The sequence below is a fragment of the Crocuta crocuta genome, unplaced genomic scaffold, assembly GCF_008692635.1.
Source record: "Crocuta crocuta isolate KB4526 unplaced genomic scaffold, BGI_CrCroc_1.0 scaffold147, whole genome shotgun sequence".
In the NCBI taxonomy this organism is placed as follows: domain Eukaryota; kingdom Metazoa; phylum Chordata; class Mammalia; order Carnivora; family Hyaenidae; genus Crocuta; species Crocuta crocuta.
Genome location: NW_027532594.1, coordinates 8328159 through 8351849, shown reverse-complemented (window position 1 = coordinate 8351849; position 23691 = coordinate 8328159).

The following is a 23691-nucleotide window of genomic DNA, read 5'->3' as shown; positions in this document are numbered from 1 at the left end:
AAATATGGACCAAATTGTTTTTTATAAAGCATTCCTGTCAGCCTTATTTATATTAGCCAATCCTCACCAGGTAAAATATCCAATCACAGAGGAATAGTTGACTAAATTATGACACATCTAACTGACAGAATTTATGAGGCCCATTCAATTCATATTTTTGAAACAATTTTAATGACACATAAAAATTATTACTCTAAAGTAAAAGGGCAAGTGAAATTATAGCAACTAATATAAATTAATATCAATAAAACATGAACATATGTTAATCATATATAGGTTAACTTAACACTTGTACAAAAGTTGTCTATCTCTAAAATGGAAAATAGTATTAGTATTTAACTCACAGAGTTACAGGGTATATTAACTAAGATACTACATGTGAAATAACTGGTTGTAAAACTGGTACATGATAGGGGCACCTGGTGGCTCAGTCGGTTAAGCGTCTGACTTCAGCTCAGGTCATGATCTCACAGTTCATGGGTTGGAGCTCCGCCCTGGTCTCTGTGCTGACAGCTAGCTCAGAGCCTGGAGCCTACTTCAGATTCTGTGTCTCCCTCTCTCTCTGACCTTCCCCTGCTCATGCTGTCTCTATCTCAGAAATAAATAAAAAAACATTTAAAAAATAATAAAAACTGGTACATGATAAACATTATATACATTTCAGCTAGTTAGGGTTAGCTCTCTTAGAGAAAAATTAGGTCAGAAATGGGAGAGAAATTTTGCTCTATAATAAGGAGTTCATAGATGTATTTTCTTTTTCTGTGTGTGAAGAAAGCAATGATAACCAACAATTTCAAAATTATGAAAGGAGAGGTAAATAGTTTATCTTTCTGTTTCAAAGTAATGAATGAACTTGCACGATCAACATGACCAGGCCAATCAAATGTCAGATACTAATGGTCTGATCCCAAATGAAGTAATTATTGAAAACTATGTCCACAGGCCCAAAGTAAAGGGTGACAAAAGCCACTTATCCATATACTTGGTCTGTGCCATCGATCTCTGTGTGTTTAGCTCCCTCCTGAGAATTCTCTACAGAGTGAGATCCTTGGTGTCTGCCACAAGAGTACCATCTTTTACTTCTAAGCCCATAAACAAATTGTGTGTAAGGGTTTTGTCAATAGCTGGGAAGCTACTGGAAACCTGATAAAAAGGACCCAAGGTTCTTTTTTTGTTTTTTTACTTTTTGTACTGTTTTATTTTTGAAAGAAAGAGACAGAGACAGAGAATAAGTAGGGGAGGGGCACAGAGAGAGGGAGACACAGAATCCAAAGCAGGCTCCAGGCTCCGAGCTGTCAGCACAGAGCCCGATGTGGGGCTTGAACTCAGGCACAGTGAGATCATGACCTGAACCAAACTCAGACAGTTAACTGACTGAGCCACCCAGGTACCCCCAAGTTTCTATTTTTGAGAGATAGATGATTCTGTCAATGAATTAATAGAAGGAACTTTATTCTTCTTACTACCTTCATACACATGTGCTACACAGGAGGTGGGCTGTATTTAGCATACTTTTAAGTCTGGTAGCACTTCTTATATTTTTAGCTTTTTTTTATTTGCTTACCAACAAACTGACCAGGCAAATATACTATTTCCTTTTTATATATATGGAAGTGGAGGTCCTGTGAGTTTAAGCCCACCTAATGACTCAGCAAGTAAATGCAGGAGCAATGATTCAAAGAGATTCCTTGAGTCTTCCAGCCTCCTTTTGACCCTGTCTTATTAGAAATGTAGGTCACCTTCACTGGGCTCACAGATTGCAGTTCAGCTCATTAGCTCACATTTTGAAGAGGTCTCCATTCCCTTCTATGTCTAAAAAAGCCAATGTCCAGTTTCACTCCGTGACAGTGCAATAGAGAGAGAAATAGATGTCTGCTCTCTATTGTGGTAACTTTATAACATTACACTTTACACAGAGCCTTCCTTATCATATCAATTCTAGGGAAGTATATCTGCAATTACTTTCTTCTAGGAGTGGAATCAACAGGGTCACCACCAAAGTGGGAGAATAAAATGCAATCACAAAGTTAAAAACCAATCCCGGACTAAAAACCAGTAAATGAAGAAAATATCTGCAACGTCACGGTTCTGATTCTACTCACATGTGATCATTTACAAACAGCTCAGTTTCTTCTCCAGTCACTTCACAGTTTCCTCAGGAACATTGGTGAATATTTGCTTTTCATTTCTTCCACGACAGAAACATCTTAGGATTTTCTCCTAAATTAATGGAAGATGACTTCAAGCTTCCACTTCTTAAAACACCACTCACCATTAAATAACAGCTTTTCAGCTTCCACTCGCTGAAGTCACAGTCATCTTAGAGTTTTTCCAGTCCCGGCATCCGCATATCAAGTACCATGATACACCCAGTGACTCAGCAAGTAAATACAGGAGCAATGCATTTGAAAACAATATATTTTGATTGTCCCAAGCATTTTCAAGTTGAAAGCAGAATTGTGGTATTAGAATAAGAAATAGTGTTTAGGAGTATTATACACTGTCATTGCATCTTTTAAAAATATTTTTTCAGTCTCTTCCTACATTTCAATTGTTTTCAATGATCCCTTTTCATATAATCTAATTAAACCCATTAGGCACAAACAGAACACTTAAAGTTGAGTATGTGTGAACTTCGTATAAAGACAGTCAAATACTTTTAGTTGGAGTATTTTAAATACACTGAAAAGGGGTGGTTTTAACAGATGGAAAATTTAAAGGGTGATTTCAATGATCAGATCTAGTAATATCATTTCTTATAAGAGGTGGGGAGATGGCTATTAGAATAATTCACCTCAACCTGAGATTTGGGAACACCTTTTGAGGCCTGCAGGGTTTCTACAAGCACATTTTTTGTTTTTATTTTGATGATCTTAAAAAAAATAATTCACTCACTCTGGATTACCTGGTGGTCCTATTTGTTAAATAAATACTGCAAAGGGATACCAACACTTATATTTTTATATATAAATATAATGGAGTCCAAAGCTGAGCAACAAACGGTTCCAAAACTTTGGCCTAGGAAAGAAATTAAGGTATTAGGGCAATTAAGTTATCACACAGCTCATGATACACTTGAACGGCAACAAAAATAAAGTAAGTGCAAAGGCAGGCATTGTAGTCACGTTTGGGATAATCTATTGCACTCCTCCTGTGTTTACGTAACCAGTTAGCAACAGGTTATTAATAATCAGTGCGGAAATAAATATGCAACAATTTTTTTCTTTTCTTAGCATTAACACTAGACATTCATTTCATGCGCATTTCAGTAATACTATAACATGCAAGTAAGCAGGGCACTTTACAGAATTATCACGTGAGATCTCGTTAAATAGTCAAGAATTTGTCAGTTTCACTTAAGAAGGGAGTCTCGTTGTCCTGAACTAAGAAGCAGGGTCTTAATGTTTTAAACAGCATTTTGAGATATACACAGGCAATCCACCATTGTCTGAATGTCTATCACTAGTTCCAAAATACAGAAATAGATTAAATGTAGACCCACAGCTGTGAGGCTGTCCTTCCGCCTTGGCAGTTATTGGTGAGGAGGCCATCCCAAGGGCCCTTGGGAACTTGAAGCCTAGTCCAGCACTTTCCCGCGTTGTATTATTTTGAGCACAACTTAACTCCTTAAGACGCAGTTTCTATACCATTAAAGTGGTAGGACCTAAGACTATTTCTAAAATCTTTTCCAACTCTGACATTCTGGTAAAAGGATGCCCTAGACATCTGATGTAAATTTATGTGCCATATTTTTAGTTATTTAAAATGACAAGGCTTCACGAACGCTGTATTTTCTGTCATATTCCATCAATGTGTTCCTCATCTTCAAATTAAAGGACAGGGTAAAGGATCCTGATGCTATTTTAAATAAAACGCCTGAAAGAAAAAGACCCTCGTAAATTCATTAGTCATTATTTGAGGGCTATTTTACAGTAACCTTCGAAAACTGCATAATACGTTTAACTGCAATATTTTAGTATAGTGGGAACTTCGTTAACCATTTAATTGCCTGATAAGCCTTTAACGTGTAATATGTTTTGTTTTTAAACAGAGAAACATCATTCATTTACATTTGGTGGACGGGGTGCCCGAGAGGCTCCGTTGGTTAAGCGTCTCACTCCTGATTGCGGCTCAGGTCATGATTTCATGGTTCATGGGGTCAAGTGCCAAACGGGCTCTGAGATAACAGCAGGGAGCCCCCTTGGGATTCTCTGTCTCCTATCTGCCCCTCCCCCGCTTGTGCGCAAGCACGCACTCAAGCGCACTCAATTCTCTCAAAATAAGAGACAAACAAACAAACAAACAAATAAATAAATGCATTTGGTAGAGCCGATGTGGGAATGTTGCATATTTGGCTGTATTCAAGTGGTAGAGGTGAACTACCAAGTCCATGATGACAAAGGCACAGTGTCTCTAAGTCCTCTGAGACCTTAATTATCTAGAAAAGAAACTCTTAACTCCTATTTTTTATAAGTAGCTTACCACCGTGGTATTTTTCAAATTACTTTTCCTTCTGTGTATAAAAAATACATGACTATAGACCAGCGGTCCAGTCCTCATAGGAAGCTGATTTTTTTTTCATCCAATGGACATTTGGCACCATCTGAAAACATTTTTGATTGTCACAACTTGGGGGTAGAGGTGGGGCAAGAGAAGTGCTACTAGCATCTAGTCGGTAGAGGTCAGGGGTGCTGCTGAATGTACAATAACACAGAGGACATCTCCTTACATCTAAGAGTAACCCTACTCCAAATAGAGGTCAGCCCCCCCCACAACAGAAGACTCCTACCCCAAATAACAGTAACTCCAAGACTGGGAAAAGGTGCTGTAAACTGCAAGTGCAAGTTGTCATTCACTTTGACATCAGGTCTATGAGAAAGTTGGGGGGTACTTTTCTCTACTTCCCCACCTTACAAATCATGAGCTTAAGGCTTTTATTCAAGTAGTATAATTTCTTCTTATTTTTCTGTTGCTTCCCACAGTCTTGAATTTATAAGGAATTGAAAATCTTTAAAGTGCTAACTTGGGAAACTATTTCTGTTGCTTTGCAAATACAGTAAACTTCACTACAGGGTCTGTTTAGTGACTTGTTTTTTCAGAAAAGCTTAAGTTTTTGTTTGTTTGGTTTTTTTTATATTATAGCCAAATAATGTCTTTCCGTCCTTTTGAAAATTTAGTTGAGGAAGCCAATGAAGTCTTTTGATTCTTGGGTTGTTTTTCAATGTGTGAAAAGTGAAGTTACTAAGAGTTTTGAGACAGATAAATTGTAGGGGTAGGGATTGGGGGAGACTTTGGTGCCAACGTTTAAAACGTGTTGTATTTGCTTCTATTTATTTATGGGTTTGTTCAGCATAATTTCTTCTTTTTTTCCTGAAGCTGAACAAGTCATTGTTACTAATTTTTTATTGGCATTTTACTTCCATTTTCTGAAGTAATCCCAAATCAACGTCTAGGTAAATCATAATGGAGGCCTGTTGGTGGTTCTTTTATTATTCTCGCAGGATTGCTGCGCCACCTACAGGAGCCCTTTGGCATATCACCGGCTCTCCCAGCAAGCATTCCTATGACTGTCTATAGCACAAAGGAGAAATGAACAAGTCTAGAATGCAAAATACATTAACTAACAAACAAACAAACAAACAAAAATCCAACGGAAATACTTACATTGTATCATATGTCTTTCAGGTATGAACTTTACCAAAGTCTTTGAAGGCAAGTAATTTCTTGATTTTCAACTACCTGTGGAAATACTACTTTCAAAAATCTGGATTCTTGCAGCAAAAACTACATCTTTAAATTAGAAAACCATACATTTTTTAAAATGTGTTAAGAGAAATGAGCATCAAATATTCAGTGATACTGAATTTGGAAAAATCAATACAAACTTGTATAGCTGATCTGGAATTTAAAAAATAAAATAAAATTCATAAACTAATGTAGCAATAAAAATTAAATTGGAACCCTTTTGTTTTCCATTTTGTTTTCCTTTTCCCATTTTCTTCAAAACATGGGTTTATTCAGTTGAAGACCTAGTTTCTATTTTTGGCAAAAGCCAGAGTTTAGGACTCACACTATCTATTTTTGATAATGACAACAGATGTAGTTGTCATTATGAAGTCAATATCCTTGTTCATATCCTTGTTTCTTATGCTCTTCTTCCTCATGCATGTGAACTTTACTACTAGAAAACTGTTATACAGACACATCATAAAATAGTATCCGTGAGAACTTTTGAGAGAGTCAGAGATGGATTTAGACCATGTCAGTAAACATCTAAGTTGTTCAGTAAGGAAGAAAGACATTGGCATTCAAAAATTCACCACTTATCTCCTGTGCAAAGACATTTAACTCCTGAAGACCCAGAGAGGGGAACTTCGGTAATTACATCATTAAACTGCCTACTCCGCATGTGCCATGCAATCATATGCTTTGATGAAGTGGAGGGAGGAAATTACCATAAATCTTTTTCACTACTAGAATGTTCATTGGTTCCTTTGGTAATTTTATGTAGTGTGAATTAAAACCAGACTTTGTCTGTTCCAATCAAAGAAAGAAACATAGGAGAAGCAGAAGATATTTTTAGAGTGAAGACCAGCCAAGTAAATTAAATCAGACCATTAAGCTTAATGGAGATTGAGAGAACAAGGGCAATTATTAGTTCAAAATAATGACCTTCAATCCAACTTCAAGGAAACGTGTAATAGCAGAATTCCCTCAGTCATTCAATGAGTTTCTCTCTCTCTTTCTCTCTCTCTCACTCCTGCTCTCCCTATGTCCTGAACATAACCACAGAGACACAGGGAATGGAGTAGCAGGAGTCAATAACCAACTAAACTGACCATGTGATATTATTACATGGCTTAAATATATTTTCCCAATAATATTAATTTCCTCTGGTAGAATTAAGTTAGCTCATCAAAAGTTAGCCACCTGGAGCTTTCTAAGAATCCAGGTAGAATAATTCTTATAAAACTTGGTCCTGAGGGAATTTATGGCTATTTATAGCCTCAAAATGGCACGCTGGATATAAAAGAATAAAAGCTATTGGAGGTAGTAGTATGAAAAAAATGAAAAGAATTAAATGTTTTTTATGGGATGATATCAGTCTTAAGTGTGGTGGGAGAAACTTTATTCTTTCTCTGGTCTGTTATGCTGAAATAAGGCATGTAATGCAGATTAGTTGCCTGGTATAGGGAATTTTAAATTGCCCCCAGGAAAGCAGTTTGTAGGAGAAGTATGGCCTCAACGTTGTGAGTTTGAGATCTATTTACATGCATCTTTTGGGGGGTTATTTTTAGGTAGCTAGATCTTACTCAAATATGGTTAATAATAGTACCAAACTTTTGAATGAAACCATTTCTTTATTATGCAAAATGGCTTTGGAAACCATACTATCTAGTTTATGGTATGGTGAATTATAATTTACAATATAGATTTAATACAGCATAGTTATATCATGCCTTGGCTATATGATTTTGTTACATACAAACAGAAGTTTCTTTCGCTCTACACTTTAGATCAATTTCAGAACTAAAATCATGTACCTCATCCATATTAAATGAGAGAACAGAGCATTAGTTTCTTTAAATTTTATTTGAAATAGTATAAATCTTAAATATTTTTACATGATCCTGGTAACTCCTTATAAATAAATGAACAGTCCAAAAGATTCTATGATTTGGAAGAGCAGTCTCTTTCAAAAAAGAAATATAAATCAAGAAGAAAATTAACACAAAAGAAGTATATATTCATCTTTGCTGAGGATCAAATCACATTTGTCACATAATTTAAACAAAATTCACAATGACTAAGATGCCAAGTTGATACATGACTTGGAATATATTGGCAGTTATAACATAAATTCTGGAACACTGTTGAAGGGAAAAAGAAAATGCTGTTAAATATTTGATGCTACAAATGGGAAGGCTTTACTATCATTTAACATCTTAACCTAGAAAGTACATTTTAATAAAGATAAGTATGTTTCAATCATATTTCTGGATCTCTTCTTTTAAGCTAGCTTTTAAAAATCCACAGCAATGTATTATTTTACTAAAACATACTTTCTTTCATTTCTCTAAGAATGAATTTCCGCGTATCTTTTCCTTAAACATGCTGAGGACTGTAAGTTGCTTAAACGAAAGAACAGAGGAGCTTGTATTTACTGAGGAACAAAATCACTTTCTATTAGAAGGAAGATTTCCTTTGTATCAACTGAAATAAGAAGTGACACAAAGACTAAAGGCAGCATGGGCTAGTGACTGACCTTCAATCCTGGCTGTGCTGTCTATAAACGGGTGACTTTGGAGAATTATTTATCTTCTTTGAGTCTCAGTTTCTCTATCTGAAAAATAGTAATAATAATAGTAACAACAACAGCATTATCTACCTTATGGGTAGTTTTGTGTTTCAGTGAAAAACATGCGAAGACCTAGTACGTTGTCTAACACAATGGATACTTAATAGAAGTGGTCCCTCAACTCTCTGGATTATACATTTAAATTCCAGTTCTTCTCTACAAATGATGTATTCTTGGATACATCTTTGTAAAGACTTTCTCTGTATAAAATAGACAACAATATGGAAAAGTACACGTGTAAGTCCTAATGCGTTAATGAACCAATGCTTCCTTGTTTAACCAGTGTGTTGGTCAGAACAGGCTACATAAGCAACATGGATGGACCTTGAGGGTGTTATGCTGAGCGAAATAAGTCAGGCAGAGAAGGACAAATAGCATATGTTTGCACGTATAGGAGGATTAGGAGGAGCTTGATGGAGGGATAAGGGGGAGAAGAAGGGGGGAAATGGTGGGGGAAAGGGAGAGAGGCAAACCATGAGAGACTCTTGAATGCTGACAAAAACTGAGGACTGATGGATGTGGGGGGGGGGGGGGATGGGCAAGGAGGAGGACACTTGTGGGGATGAGCACTGGGTGTTATATGGAAACTAATTTGACAATAAACTATTTGTAAAAAAAAAAAAAAGAACAGGCTACATAGTGCTATGATGGCAAACTGCAAAATCATAGTGACCCACTACATGCAAATGTATCTCCCTGTCATTTAAAATCATCACAGACCTGGTGACTCTTCAAGGCAGCTCCCTTCAAGGGCTGATACGAGGATCTACACAGCTTCCAGCACCTACTATCCACTCCGAAGTACTTGACCTTTATAATCAAGGTAGAGGAATAGAGTGGGGAGAGCTCACACATCCCTTGAAGTATTTCAGGCTGAACATCACTCTGTTCCTAAAACTGGTGGCATGGCTCCAGCCAATCTCCAAGGGAAGTTGGGAAATGTAAGGCAGCATAAAGAATATTCCATGAACTCTATTGTCTGCCATGTTGAATGTACAAATCAAAACAAACAAACAAACAAAACTATTAGCAAAGCTATTTACTGTATCTGACATGTTTTAACAGTTGTGATCTATTTTTAAAAATGTACTTGATGCTGGTTTTAAATTTGTATTAAAACTATGAAGAGTGAAAATCTTTTTCATTATATTTTCGATTTGTTTAGAATATTTGACCTTTCATAACATTATTACATATTCCNGATGTATGGGCGCGAGTGCAAGTACGGAGCTCCTTACTTCTCCGCCATCTTGCCCCCTCCTACATATTCCAGTTTTAAAATAGGGATATAAATTAAAATATGTTCTGTGTCACTATCAGATTTTGGCCTGTTGTCCCGTTTTGAAACCAGCTTTTATCTTTTAGAGTGGACAGACACAGCAGGATTACTGGCAATATTTGGACTAAAACCTTTCATAAGCATATTTAAAGAATCCAATGACCATGGTGAAGCTGCAGCTTATCAGAGAATGATCGTGATGCATCATTATATAAATCTAAGAAATAATATTTTTTCCTGAAACAGAGATGAAGCTATTTTGCAAATGAGAATTTTTTTTGCAAAACAAAAATTGTCAAAATAGGTAACGGAAGCTTACATTGTTCCCAGTGATTCCTTGGTGATGGAGAAAATAGACTGAATCTGCATTATTATTAAAAACAAAATAAAAACTTTCAGGGGCGCCTGGGTGGCTTAGTCGGTTAAGTGTCCCACTTTCGCTTAGGTCATGATCTCGCGGTTCGTGGGTTCGAGCCCCGCGTCAGGCTCTGTGCTGACTGCCAACTCGGAGCCTGGAGCCTGTTTCAGAGTCTGTATCTCCCTCTCTCTCTGACCCTCCCCTGCTATGCTGTCTCTCTCTCTCTCTCTCCTAGAAATAAATAAAACATTTTAAAAAATTAAAAAAAAAAACTTTAAAAAAGTACACAGACGGTGCCCTGATACATAGATTGGAGGTATGATGACACATTCCTTTCATGAAGAAATAATTGCAGGTAAATAATTATCCCTTGTGGTTTATCTACTACACAGAATTTGAGAACGTGGGCTGTTTCCCTTGAAAGCACATATGAAAAGTCCAGCATGGTCAGCTTGACCCAAACTATTGTGTAAGTTCTTTGAACTGTCTGCCATCCTTAACTGAGAAGATACTTCTCATGGCAAAAGCTTGAAACTACTCCTTCACATGTGTTATTTACTCTGGCCCTAGAGACTATGCCACTCGTTTGTCATAGGAACACTTCAAAATGGAAAAACTATGATCAAACACCATTATTTATTTTCATTGAGAAATATCCAGCTTAGCTTACCTTTTAAATTGATGGGTGTTTGCAGCTCCATTTGTCACTATCATCAAGTGTGTTACACACTTCTCAAAGCCAAACATACTGACGCTTCCATCTCCAAGTTCAAGCTTACCCCCCTAAGGAAGTAAGACTTCCTTAGGACTTACTAAGGACTTACTAAGACTAAATATAATTTCTATTTTAATGTCAATACTGGTAAGTAAGGCACACAGGTTTAGTCTCTTACTTGTCTTACTAACAAGGGTATTAGGAAAACTGTTGGAACCTAGTGTGTGGTACAAATACTTGTTATTTTCACTTGCCTGCTCTTTGGTTATACCAAGGTCCTCGCTCATGAGCATCCACAATACCCTCTTCTTCCCATCTTCTTCTCCTTCTTTTATAATAATTTTTCTTCCCTCTACCTCTCTAGTTGACCCATAAGCACACACCTACCTAGATCCTTGGCTTCCTCTAGGCATCATTGTGTTAAACATGAAAGTAACTACATTAGCAAGGGCAAGTCCTCTTGGGCTGTGGTGTATCTTTTGCTTTCGAGTAGAATGTATGTGAGATGGGCCTTGGCTTTCACTAACAAGCACTAATTCTCCAGCAGTACTCTAACGTATTAGTACATCAAAAGCTATTCTTTTTTTGCAAGGTCCTGAACAGATCCTTTGAATGCATCCAGGTCCTTTAAACAAAATGATTGAGAAAAACAGGGTGAAGGAGAAAAGCAGCTCTCTCACCACGATACTCCTCCCCACTAATTGCCAATGACGTTAGGCTTGGAATCAAGTCCCTTTTCAAGATCCAAAAGCTATTGGCCCAACTATCTGGCAGTTAATACTAACACTTTTTGTTTGGTCATCAGTTTTAAAGTTCAGTCTTCCTAAGATGCCAAAATGACTAGTGATGAATCAGTGAAAATGTTACCAAAATTACCAAAATTTTGAATTTTTTTACTAGAGTAGTTGAGACTAAGCAAATATTTCTTGTACTGACACTCAAATCTGGCTATTTAGAAGTGTTCATTTGAAGAAAGAAGTGATTTTTTAAAAGAATTGTATGGCAAACCCAAAATCATCAATTTGCTCATTTTCTCCCTTGTTTCCTCTTCTCAATTTTAATTACTCTTATTTAGGAGTCTGAGTTTACTCATAACTCTTAGCTATCCAGGAGATAAAAGAAATGGAAAAGCAAGGCTGACATTCCATGCTTCAATGTTAGAAGTCGCATGCTAAGTGTACTTTCCAGATCCTCCCAAAGGATTTAGTAAATTATTCTGTAAATTATTCCAGCGTTATTGACAGAGAGTGTGGCTTTAATTTTCAGCTCTTAGCCATAGCATAGAGGAACTTATTGGGATGCAGCTAACTCTTCAAAAGCTCTAACTGGAAGAGGATGGGCAGAAAACAAACTGAATAAAGAGTATCTCCGAGAGCATTCATCTACTGGTTTTCCATTCAGAGGTTCACAATGGACAATATACAGGATAAATTTTTCTGTTGGAAGTTTTAATCAGTTAAAAAAAAAAAGTCTCCAGAGACCTACTAGTGTTGGAAACACAGTATCATGGCAAGTCTGTAATTGACTCTACCAATTCTACTCCTTCACATTTCACATTACTTGCATTCCATTTCTTCACACATATACACACACAACCTGTTAGTTTTAAATGTTTATTTATTTATTTTGATTTTTGATTTTTTTTTTTGAGACACACAGAGAGAGGAGGAGCACGGGAAGAGTGGTGGAGGAGCAGACAGGCAAGGAAGGGACAGAGAAAGAGGAGACAGAGGATCCAAACCAGGCTCCCCACTGACAGCAGCGAGTCCTAAGGCAGGGCTCAGATATGGGGCTCTAACCCAGAAACCTTGAGATCATGACCTGATCAAAGTCAAACGCTTAACTGACTGAGCCACCCAAATGCCCCACAACCATTTAGTTTAAAGTTTTCTATATTTCCAAAAGTCAATGGTAAAGGTATTTCAAATTTTATAAAGCTATAATTTTTAGATACTGATAACAGTAAAAAAAAGTGAACAGACAAATCAAAAGAGCAGAATAAACATCATTTACAGAAAAGTCATATATTATTAAGGACTTAACAAATGTGGAAGGACAGGATTATTCAATAAGTGAAGCTGAAAAAATTGCTTATCTTTTTGAGAACTCCACCTCAGAGGGAGACACAGAATTCGAAGACAGGCTCCAGGCTCTGAACTGTCAGCACAGAGCCCTACGCAGGGCTCGACCCCAAGGACAGTGAGATCACGACCTGAGCCGAAGTCAGACTCTCAACCGACTGAGCCACCCAGGCGCCTCAAGAACGCAGGTTTAAAGAGTCCTCTATCAGGGGTTACTAGGGTATGATATAGACACGTGACCCCCACTAGGGCCAATGAACTCCTTGGTAATGTTCTTGAGTAGAGCTTTGATTTCTGGGAGTAAATTTGTTGGTGGACTCCGAGTTAGAGCAGATATTGAATATGAATGATAAACAACAATTATAAAGACAAGAGGACAAGGAGAGGAGAAGGTTTGGACAAAGATAAAAGAGTATTGGGACAAAGAATCAGGAGTTCTGTTTCGAGCATTCTAAATATGAAAAGCCTTTATGCTTCTAAGCAGAGAGTCTAAGTGGTTGTCTGGAGCTCAAGGGAGAGTTCAGTGTGGAGCCATAAATCTTAGACTTTTCAGCTTATGGGTGATATTTAAAGCCATGAGACTAGAAGCCACGTGACTAAGGAGCGTGTTTAAATAAGGAACAGAAAGCAGCTCAGCACCAAGTCATTCCGACATTTGAAGCTCTGAAACAGGATACAAAATTAGCAAAGGAAACTGGAAAGAAATGGATGGAGGGGTCAGAGGGAAATTAAGAAACAGCAGTATTTCGAAAGCCGAGAGAAGAAAGGGTTTCAAGGCAAGAGCTCAGCCGTGGGAGGTGCCGCTGAAGAAGTAAAATGAAGGACAAGAAGTGACAGAGGGTAGGACGGAGGCTCAAAGCAAGCTCAATTAGGGCTGTAGAGGGAGCAGGAAAAATGTTGCATTGAAGCGAGTTGAGGAGCGATTTGAGGCTAAGAAAGCAGACAAAAAGTGGAGACAGTTATGCAAGCATATGAATAATTAACACACGCATATTACTGGCATTATCTAATAAAAATCCAAATTCTCTTTCATTAGAAATCTTAAAATTTTCTCATAACAATCTCAATCGGAGCATTGTTGTTTGTAGTGTGTGTGGGGTGTGTGTGTGTGTGTGTGTGTGTGTGTGTATCTAATTCTCCTTTGCTTCTGGTCTTGCCATCTGTGTTTGATGTCCCCAGGACCACCGCAGGTCTGCTGATTTACCAGGAGGACTCACAGGGCTCAGTATACAAGTCACAGTCAGATTGATGATTTATTACAGAGAAAGGATGCAAAGCAATATCACCAACGGGAAAAGGCACAAGGAGCGAAGTCGGGAGGAAATTAGACACACATTTCCAATAGTCCTCTTCCAATGGAGTTGCACATGACATGCTTAATTCTTCCGGCATCGAATTATGACAACAGATGTGAAATATCGTCTACCACAGAAGCTTAGTAAAGACTCATTACCCAAGGGTTTTTTGTTTTGTTTTTTTTTTTGGTTTTCTTTTTTGGAGTTGGTCACATAGGCACTTTCTGCTGAGCACATACCAAAATTCCAGACTCCCATAAGGAAAGCAGGTGTTCAGCATAAACCACATTGTTTATACAAACAGTCCAAGCTCAGTAAATATCTCTCAGCAGTTAGAGATGGGTGGGAACCGTCCCAAAATCTGAGTTCTCTGACATCAGCCAGGGGCCGACCTTGCAAGCAGGACTTTATAAGGATAGCAGTCTCAGGATTGCTATGCTAACGATTTTCTATATACATCTGTTATGGACTGGTGTTATGGACTGTATCCTCCAGTAATAGTCGTATATTAAAGACTTAGTCTCCAATGTCATTCTAATTGGAGGGGGTGGCCTTTGGCAGGAAATTTCATTTAGATGCGGTCATGAGGCTATGCCCCTTATGATGCGATTAGTACCCTTACAAGCGGAAGGGTAAGACGGCACCTGGGTGGTTTAGTTGGTTGGGTGTCCAAATTCAGCTCAGGTCATGATCTCAGTTAGTGAGTTGGAGCCCCACATCAGGCTCACCACTGCCCATATGGATCCCACTTCAGGTCCTCTGTACCCATCTCTCTCTGTCCCGCCCCTGCTCACATTCTCTCTCAGAAATAAATAAGTACTTAAAAAGAAAGGGAAAGAGGGAGAACTCTTTCTGTACACACACCCAGGAAAGGCCATGTGAGCACACAGTGAGAAGGGGGCTGTCTGCAAGTCAGGAGGAAGGTTCTCAACAGAACCCAACTCTGTTGCCACCCTGATGTCAGCCTTCCAGACTCCAGAAATGTGGGAAATAAATGTCTATTTTTTAAGCTACCCAGTCTATTGTATTTTGTCACAGCAGCTCAAGCAAACTAAGACAGCATTGGAAGTTGATTCACTGTCCCCTCTGTTTTAATACTTTTTAGTAATATTCTGGCTTCAGGGCATAGCCATCGAAGAGGCTGCGCAAGGGAAAAGGTAATTAGCCAGATTATCAGTGTGTCTGGCAGCAGCTAACCAGACCCACACACTGTTCTGAGGGCCAGGGGCACAGCTGTAGCTTAAAGAAGACTGGTAAGGGCCTGAGAGGGGCCAGAACTTAAAGCAAATAGAACATCAAACAGTAACATTACCATTTTTCATACGGGTATCAGTCTATCCCAGCTCCTACCTTTGACCAAGAAATTAGTATTTCCAACTGTTGGACATAAGGCCAGCCACACCCAGATGATAGGTCACAAGCAGTAGAGTTGAGGGGTCATTCATAAAAACAGACTTGCCCTGCTTTAGAACCAACTCTGGTTTCCAGTAGAAAAGTCTGTCCCAGTTACCTCTTGCTGCATAACAAGACACTGCATAACTTAGTGGCTTAGAGCCACAACTATATTACTATATCTTGGGATTTTTTGAGCCAGACATTGGGGCAGGGCTGAGTAATTTCTTCTGTTCTATGTTGTATTCATAACCATTACTTGGTGACATTCAGCTGATAGGGGCATTCTGGAAGCTCCAAGATGGCTTGTTCACATGTCAAGCATGTTGGTGGAGACTCAGCTGAGACCGTCCATGGAAGAACCTGCACATGACCTCTCCAGGGTAGTGGTCTCACGGTACTTGAACTTCTTATACACAGACCCAGACTCCCAGAGAAAACACTGTAACACCAAAGAAGTTTGAAGCCTTCTTCCATAGCTACAGAAGCCCAGAACATTATTTCTGCTCCCTTCTATTGGTCAAGCAATCACTAAAGCCCCCAGTTTCAAGGGGAGGGCAGGTAGCCTTTCCTTCTCGATGGGAAGACCAGCAAAGAACGTGTAGCTATGTTTAATCTACCACATTCACTATTTCCGAATTTCTTCTCAATTGTGGTAAAGTGTGGTTCCCTCTTGCCTGTTTTCATTCCCATTTCATTTATAAAGGGGAGGCACTAATTTTCAAAAGAAGGAAATATTCTAGCTCTCTAAGAAGCTAGTAAGAAGTTGCCTTTAATTAGTTTTTACTTCACAGTGAGGAAACAGTGATATTTATTTTGAAAACCAAAGAAAGCCCAAGAACTGCTCTCAAATCTATATATGAATGACAAAATAAATTTGTCAGACACATAAACAGTAAGGTATAATAGAGCCGTGTCTGTTCTTTCAATAGAATATGGAATTATTCTTTTACTATTAGACCTGACAACCTAGAGTTTAATTTATTGTAGGGCTATATGGCAAAAGACAACAAAACATGATTCCTATATGGGGGATAATAATGCCAAAAACATTTGGGGAAGGTATTTGACGTGATTCAAACTCATACTCGGTAGTCATAATAAATGAATATATACAAGCATATAGCCATTAGTGGTAGGTTGGATTTTGTTTTGGGATTGAGATACCATACATTCACTTGTATATGTTTATTAACCATTTTTTTTTACATTTTTAAAAATCACAACTTTCTTTTGTTAAAGAAAATTAAATTTAACTAAAATTTAAATCTTATTAAATCATTGACAAGACATAATGAGAACTAGTTTGCAACTAGAAACTACTCTGTTTCTAAATGTCAAACCAAAATAAAGAGCATTTTCTTTCAATATCGTTTGTAAATGAGAAGTTTGTGGGCAAACAGTCTATATCATATAAAAGGGATTATTGCCAGGTAAGGCATTGAAGGGCTTTATTTTTTTAAATTTATTTCTGAGAGAGAGAGACAGCATGAGCAGGGGAGGGTCAGAGAAAGAGGGAGACAGAATTGGAAACAGCCTCCAGTCTCTGAGACAGCTGTCAGCACAGAGCCTGATGCGGGGCTTGAACCCATTAACCGTGAGATTGTGACCTGAGCCAAAGTCAATGCTTAACTGACTGAGCCACCCAGGCACCCCAGGGCTTTTTAAAAATATGTTTATAGGTAGTGATCTCTTGAATCTTGGCCTTTGCAATATATTTCTGGATCTATCTCCTCAGGCAAGGGAAACAAAAACAAAAATAAATAATTGAGACTACATCAAACTAAGAAGGCTTTGCTCAGCGAAGAAAACCATTGACAAAACAAAAAGGCAATCTACTGACTAGAAGGAGTTATTTGCAAATGATATATCTGATAAAGGGTTGATATCTAAAACATATAAAGAACTCATAAAGCTCAACACCAAAAAGGTAAAGGAGCTGATTAAAACATGAGCTAGGACTAAAATAGACGTCTTTCCAAAGAAGACATACAGATAACCAACAGACACATGTGAAGTTGCTCCACATCACTAATCATTAGGGAAATGCAAGTCAAACCACGAGATATTACTTTATAACAGTCAGAGGAGCTAGTGTCAAAAAGACAAGAAATGATCGTTGGCGAGGATGTGGTGAAAAGGGAACACTTATGCACTGTTGGTAGGAATGCAAACTGGTACAGCCACCATGGAAACTAGTGTGGAGGTTCCCCCAAAACTACCATACAACCCAGTAATTTCACTTGTGAGTATTTACCTGAACAAAACAAAACACTATTTCAAAAAAATACATGCACCCCTATAATTCTTGCAGCACTACTTATAGCAACCAAGATATGGAAGCACCCCAAGTATCCATTGACATATGAATGGATAAAGAAGTGGTATATAAATGCAATGGAAAATTGCTCAGTCATAAAAAAAGAATGAAATCTTGCCATTTGGGACAAAAGGGAAGGACCTATGGGATATTATGTAAGTGAAGTACGTTAGACAGAAAGAGACAAATGCCATGTGATTTCACCTATATGTGGAATCTAAAAAGGCATCTGAGTTTTAAACATCATCCTCGGGGCACTTGGGGGGCTCACTCAGTTAAGCATCCCATGTTGGCTCAGGTCATGATCTCACGGTTCCTGGTTCGTGTGCTGACAGCTCAGAGCCTGGAGCCTACTTCGGATTTTGTGTGTCTCCTTCTCTCTCCCTGCCACTCTCCTGCTCATTCTCCATCTCTCTTTGTCCCTCAAAAAGAAATGAACATTAAAAAAAAATAAATAAACATCATTCTAATTACTTACATAGGTACCACTTTATCATTTAAAAAAAAATAATGTTTTATTTATTTCTGAGAAAGAGAGAGAGAAAGAGACAGTGTGAGCAGGGGATGATCAGAAAGTGAGGAAGATACAGAATTGGAAGACAGGCTCCAGGCTCTGAGCTGGCTGTCAGCACAGAGCCCAATGCAAGGCTCGAACCCACTAACTGTGAGATCATGACCTGAGCCAAGTCGGACGCTTAACCGACTGAGCCACCCAGGCACCCACATAGATACCACTTTAATGATTACTTTTAATAATCACTGGATCACAATGGAAATATTCCTCACATAGTTTTTTTTGAAAGTTCATGGGGTTTGGGGGAGTCATTTACCCCCTTAAGAAGGATTTGTCTTTTCTCTCTTCCTTTTGGAGTAAAACTGGAAAATGGAAGAAGTGATTATGCTCATACTGTAAAGCACACACTTTTCAAGATGGCTTTGACTTGAGCTATTTCATGTTCAACCCTCAGTCAACATTAGGATGGATTTTAACACCGGGTTTTATTTCAGGAGTGGTATCTGCTGTCCAGTGGGAAACAAGAGTGCTATCCGTGGTGGGATTTTTACTTTCCAAATGTAACTCCAACAGCTGCCATAGAAAATGTCCTTCTCTTAGACTCCTCCTTAATCACTAGGAAGCTGCTTGGCAGACACTGCGCTTGTGTATGAAGACTTCTTGAAAAGTCAATAAAGACATGGATAATACTTGATCTGACTTTATACTTTCTGGACCCAGAAAATATTACCAAGACAACTTTAGTTGCACCACGTTGGTCCAGAGCTACCTCAGCCCTACCAAAAGGCCAGAACTGCCTGATGGTACCAACTCCAGGTCCTCTCCGTATCATGTTCAGGTCTGTGCCTCTGTCCCTGAGCCTGGTGCCCTGTGGCTGGAGTCAGGTTGCTATGGTTGCCAGACACACCAGTCATTGTGAGAAAGTGACCCCTTTCACATCTACCTGGCAACCTCCAGCTTTCAGTGAAGTCTTTATGTAAAGCTGAAAACCAAGAAAAATAGACAAGGAAAAAAAGAGAAGTCTTTTACTGGATTTTTTATTTAAATTTTTAAAATTTTTATATCTTAAAAATCACTCCTGCTCACAAACCTTTCTCCTGATTGGGATTTGTTGATCTCGTTAATGAAAACTCTGGTCATTTTTAGTGAAATCAACTAGCCTTTGAGATAACTAAATGAGAAATGTGTCCTACCATGTTAGGGGCAGTATCTTTCCTCATTTATCTTGTTCTGCAGGTTGAAATGTTGAGTCTTCTATCAACGATGCTAGTTTTATAGAGGTACCATGTCAGAGTTAGTAAATTGAAAACAAAGGGGGGGGTGCTCAATTAAACTTTCTAATAAACAATGGGAATAATTTATAGCATAAGTATATACTATGCAATACTTGGGACTCATTTATACAAAAAATTATTCATTGTTTCTCAGAAATTTAAATTCAACTTGGCATCTTTCATTTTAGCCAATAGATCCGGTTTTATATACCTTTAGATATGCATTGCATTTCCATAACTGAATTTAGCAATCTCACTTAATCAAATAGGAGACAAACATTTGAATGGAGGAAATGTTTAAATGAAAATGAGAGTCACTATATAACAGAGGTCCTTACAAATACATTAAAATAGCTAATCAACATCATATTGATTTGATTATCCCTTTGACTCTCATTCAGTAACTTTAAGGTTGGTTGGAATATAAAAGGCAGCTCAGCAGCCTGAGAATTTTATAACACTGTCGAGAGATGAAGCAGTAAATTAGCAAAAATAATTTACAAGAAAAAGTCTCAATTGTACTGATATCATTATTTATTCTAAATTCACAGAAGGATGCTTAGAAACTATGACAAGGGTTAGAGAAACAGAAGAACCCATGGGATACGGGGTTCTTTTTTTTTTTTTATCTACAGGTCAGTGATTAGAAAAGTCAGATTGAGCACTAATTTATCATTTCAGTATTGTCACATAATACTAAAGAAACACTAATCCTAAACCTAAACTCTCATATCCATGATCCTTTGTATTTAAATACACTTTTTGCTTCTTATGATAAGTGGTTCACTGAACCAGCAGTAGACTATTGCATATGTATTATATACATAATGTATTGTGTGTATATGAAAGTCTACATATATGTTTGAATGTATGGATATATATGTGTATATATGTAGATGCATATATACATATATACACACACAAACACACACATATACACACACATGAAATCACCTCACAGAAGCAAGAATGACAGCATTTTTCATAAATTTTATATATGACCTATGTTTTACTGTTGATAAATACAAAAGACAAAAATGAGTTAAACAATAAACTTCATTATACTTGTAAATGAACCACAATTCCACATATATGTTTGCTCTTTGTTTTTTAATTTTATTTTATTTTTGAAAGGAGCGGAAGGGGCAGAAAGAGGGTGACAGAATCCCGAGCAGACTCCACACCTTCAGCACAGAGCCCTATGGGGGGGGCTCAAACTCACAAACCATGAGATCATGAGATCATGACCTGAGCTGAACCAAGAGTCTGCCACTTACCTGAGTAAGCCACTCAGATGCCCCTATGTTTGCTCTTTAAATATTTATATATTTAATTGGTGGTTGAGTGTTTTCTATAAATCAAGGACTATACCTCCTTTCCTATAGAATAGGAAGTTGATAGTATCTTCCCTTCCTCTTTAATTCTAACTATTTTACAGGGTATTACTTTTCTTTCTTTTACCAATTTTAGCCATTTCATGGAGAAAAAAAATCACATTTTAATGAAAACCAGTAAAAAGGGTTTTTAAGAGGGCATGTGTAACTGTAGAAGTAATTCATTTAAAGAGGACTCATTGCAACCAAAAGCCTTTCACACTATCAGAATAGGTTTATTAAAAGAAAATACATTAAATAAATTAGTAGTATTAGTAATACTATATAAAAAAATTAACCTAGGGGCACATGAGTGGCTCAGTCGGTTAAGCCTCTGATTCTTGAATTCGGCTCATATCATGAGCTCTCAGTTGGTAAGACCAAGCCCTGTGTTAGGCTCTGTACTCACAAAGTGTAGCCTGCTTGGGATTCTCTCCCTCCCTTTCTCTCTGCCCCTCCTCCTCTCTCTTGCACACGTGTACTCTCTCTTTCTCTCTCTTTCTCTCTCTCTCAAATTGAAGAAACGAACTTTAAAAAATTAACCTGTATAAAAGGACATACAGTCTTAGAAGCAACCATTTGAAAACAAGAAGAACTTATTCTATTGAGTCTAAAAGGTCTATTACATCACAGGATTCAGCTAATTTGCTATTCTTGTTATGGAATTAATGATTCCAATTTTATTATGAGAATATTCTATAATTCTGACTTTATTAACTCAATGTCACTTTTCCTACAACTAGAATGAATTAGTGAAATTTTGATTTTATGTGTGTGTTTGTGCATGTATGTATGTGAGTATGAGTTTGTGTGTGTGTGTGTGTGTATGTGTGTGTGTGCGAGAGAGAGTGAGAGAGAGAGACCCTTTTACACCTCTAAATTACAATGGTTATTGTAGTCTTGTTTGTATGTTTGACTGAAAGAACTTGTATATTAGTTATCTTTTCATGGTAAAGATGAATAAATTTATTATTTTTTCTTCTTAGGGAGTAACTTCCAGTCAATTTAAGTATAGCTCTTTGTTTTTAAAGGGATCCATTCACTTATTTCTGCTACCTTCAACGTATATGTATGAGGGACAAGCTATTTCACATGCAATTAATTTTGAAGAGGATAAGCATTAGGTAAGTAGATATTGCCTTGTGTATTATGGTTTTAGGAAACTTACAATTAAAGCAGTGGAAGGGTACAAGGGGAGGTGATATTTAACTAAGTGATTATTTTGTTGCAAATTTAAAACCCCATTGGAGATTTCCATAAAGTTTCACACTACTAATGATCCCAACTTTTACCCTGAGGGGAAAAGTTCCTATTTAGATATTTGACATTAGAGTGTTGAAAGGTCATTTGTCATCGGGGCCACTGCTGTAGCACTTGTTAGGAGAGCTTGATATTGCTTGATCCCACATTGTTGCTTTTTAAAATCCCATGGGCAGCTAACAAGAGCAATTAGGCAAATTCTGGTTTCACCGAGATTGACTCCTTTCAGTATTTTGAAACACACATAAGTGTCTGTCAAAGTGCATCAGCCAACTCTGTATTTTAAGATAAGAGGAGATGCTGCTGTTAAAAATTTCTACCTCCTGCAGAGCACTGAGATTTAAGGCCAACCCACCCTCCTACTAAAGCTTTGCCAGGAGAAAAATTATTGAAGGAGGTGGCAGACTGATGTTGGAAAGCTTGCTACTCAACTACACATTATACACATCTCTGCATTTATTCCACCCTATGTGTCCTTCTATGTCCTTTGAAGTTATAGATCAGAAAGTACTCTAATGCCGTTCTATACTGAGCTCTTAATACATCATCTTATATATTTGAATGTATTTTGGTTTAAAATGTAAAATCAAAATTAAGTAGCAAAGTGTGATCTTTGAAAGTGAGTAATTTCACATTTATTTTACTACTGCTTTGTATTGTCAAATATTTCATATGCAGATGAGAGAGTATGCAAGTATGATCAGATTTTTGTAATATCTTTCAAAAGAGATAATCAGATATTTGTAAAATCTGATTCTTTAGGAAGTCAATCTTAATTTTCAGGTAAACGTTGAAAGTATACAATAATTAAGTTCTATAAACGAGATCATTTATTTTCTGTGAACTTGTTACCTCTTAGATTGTATCCCTAAGTCTTTACAAACCCAGGTTTTCTGTTTTTAAAGAACGAACCTATATGTTCCTATTATTCATTCATTCAATAAATATTTTCTGAAGCCACAATCCACAAAAATCCATAAAGTCTATAAAAGGAATGAACAAAACAGAATAGGTCCCTGATCTCCTATAATTTAAAATCTAGTGACTAAATCTTAGTATTACTGGATTGATCCTGAATAACTAAATATGTAAGTAGAACGTTTTCGTTTGGGTAAATCACTTCAGTTTAAAAAAGAAATCCTCTTTGGGGGCACCTGGGTGGCTCAGTCAGTTAAGTGTCTTACTTCAGCTCAGGTCATGATCTCACGGTTTGTGAGTTCCAGCCCGTTGGAGCCTGGCTTCTGATTCTGTCTCTCCCTCTCTCTGCCCCTCCTCTGCTTGCAGTCTGCCTCTCTCTTAAAAACTAAATAAACATTAAATTTTTTTAAAGGGATATCTTTAATATCAGTGTATACAAAAATCTTGGCTATAACTTTGTAACAAATCTCACCTCACTTTTAAGGAACTAGGTTGCTAATGACTGAAAAAAGTACTCAAATGAAACAATTTCAGAAAATGAACATGTACATAG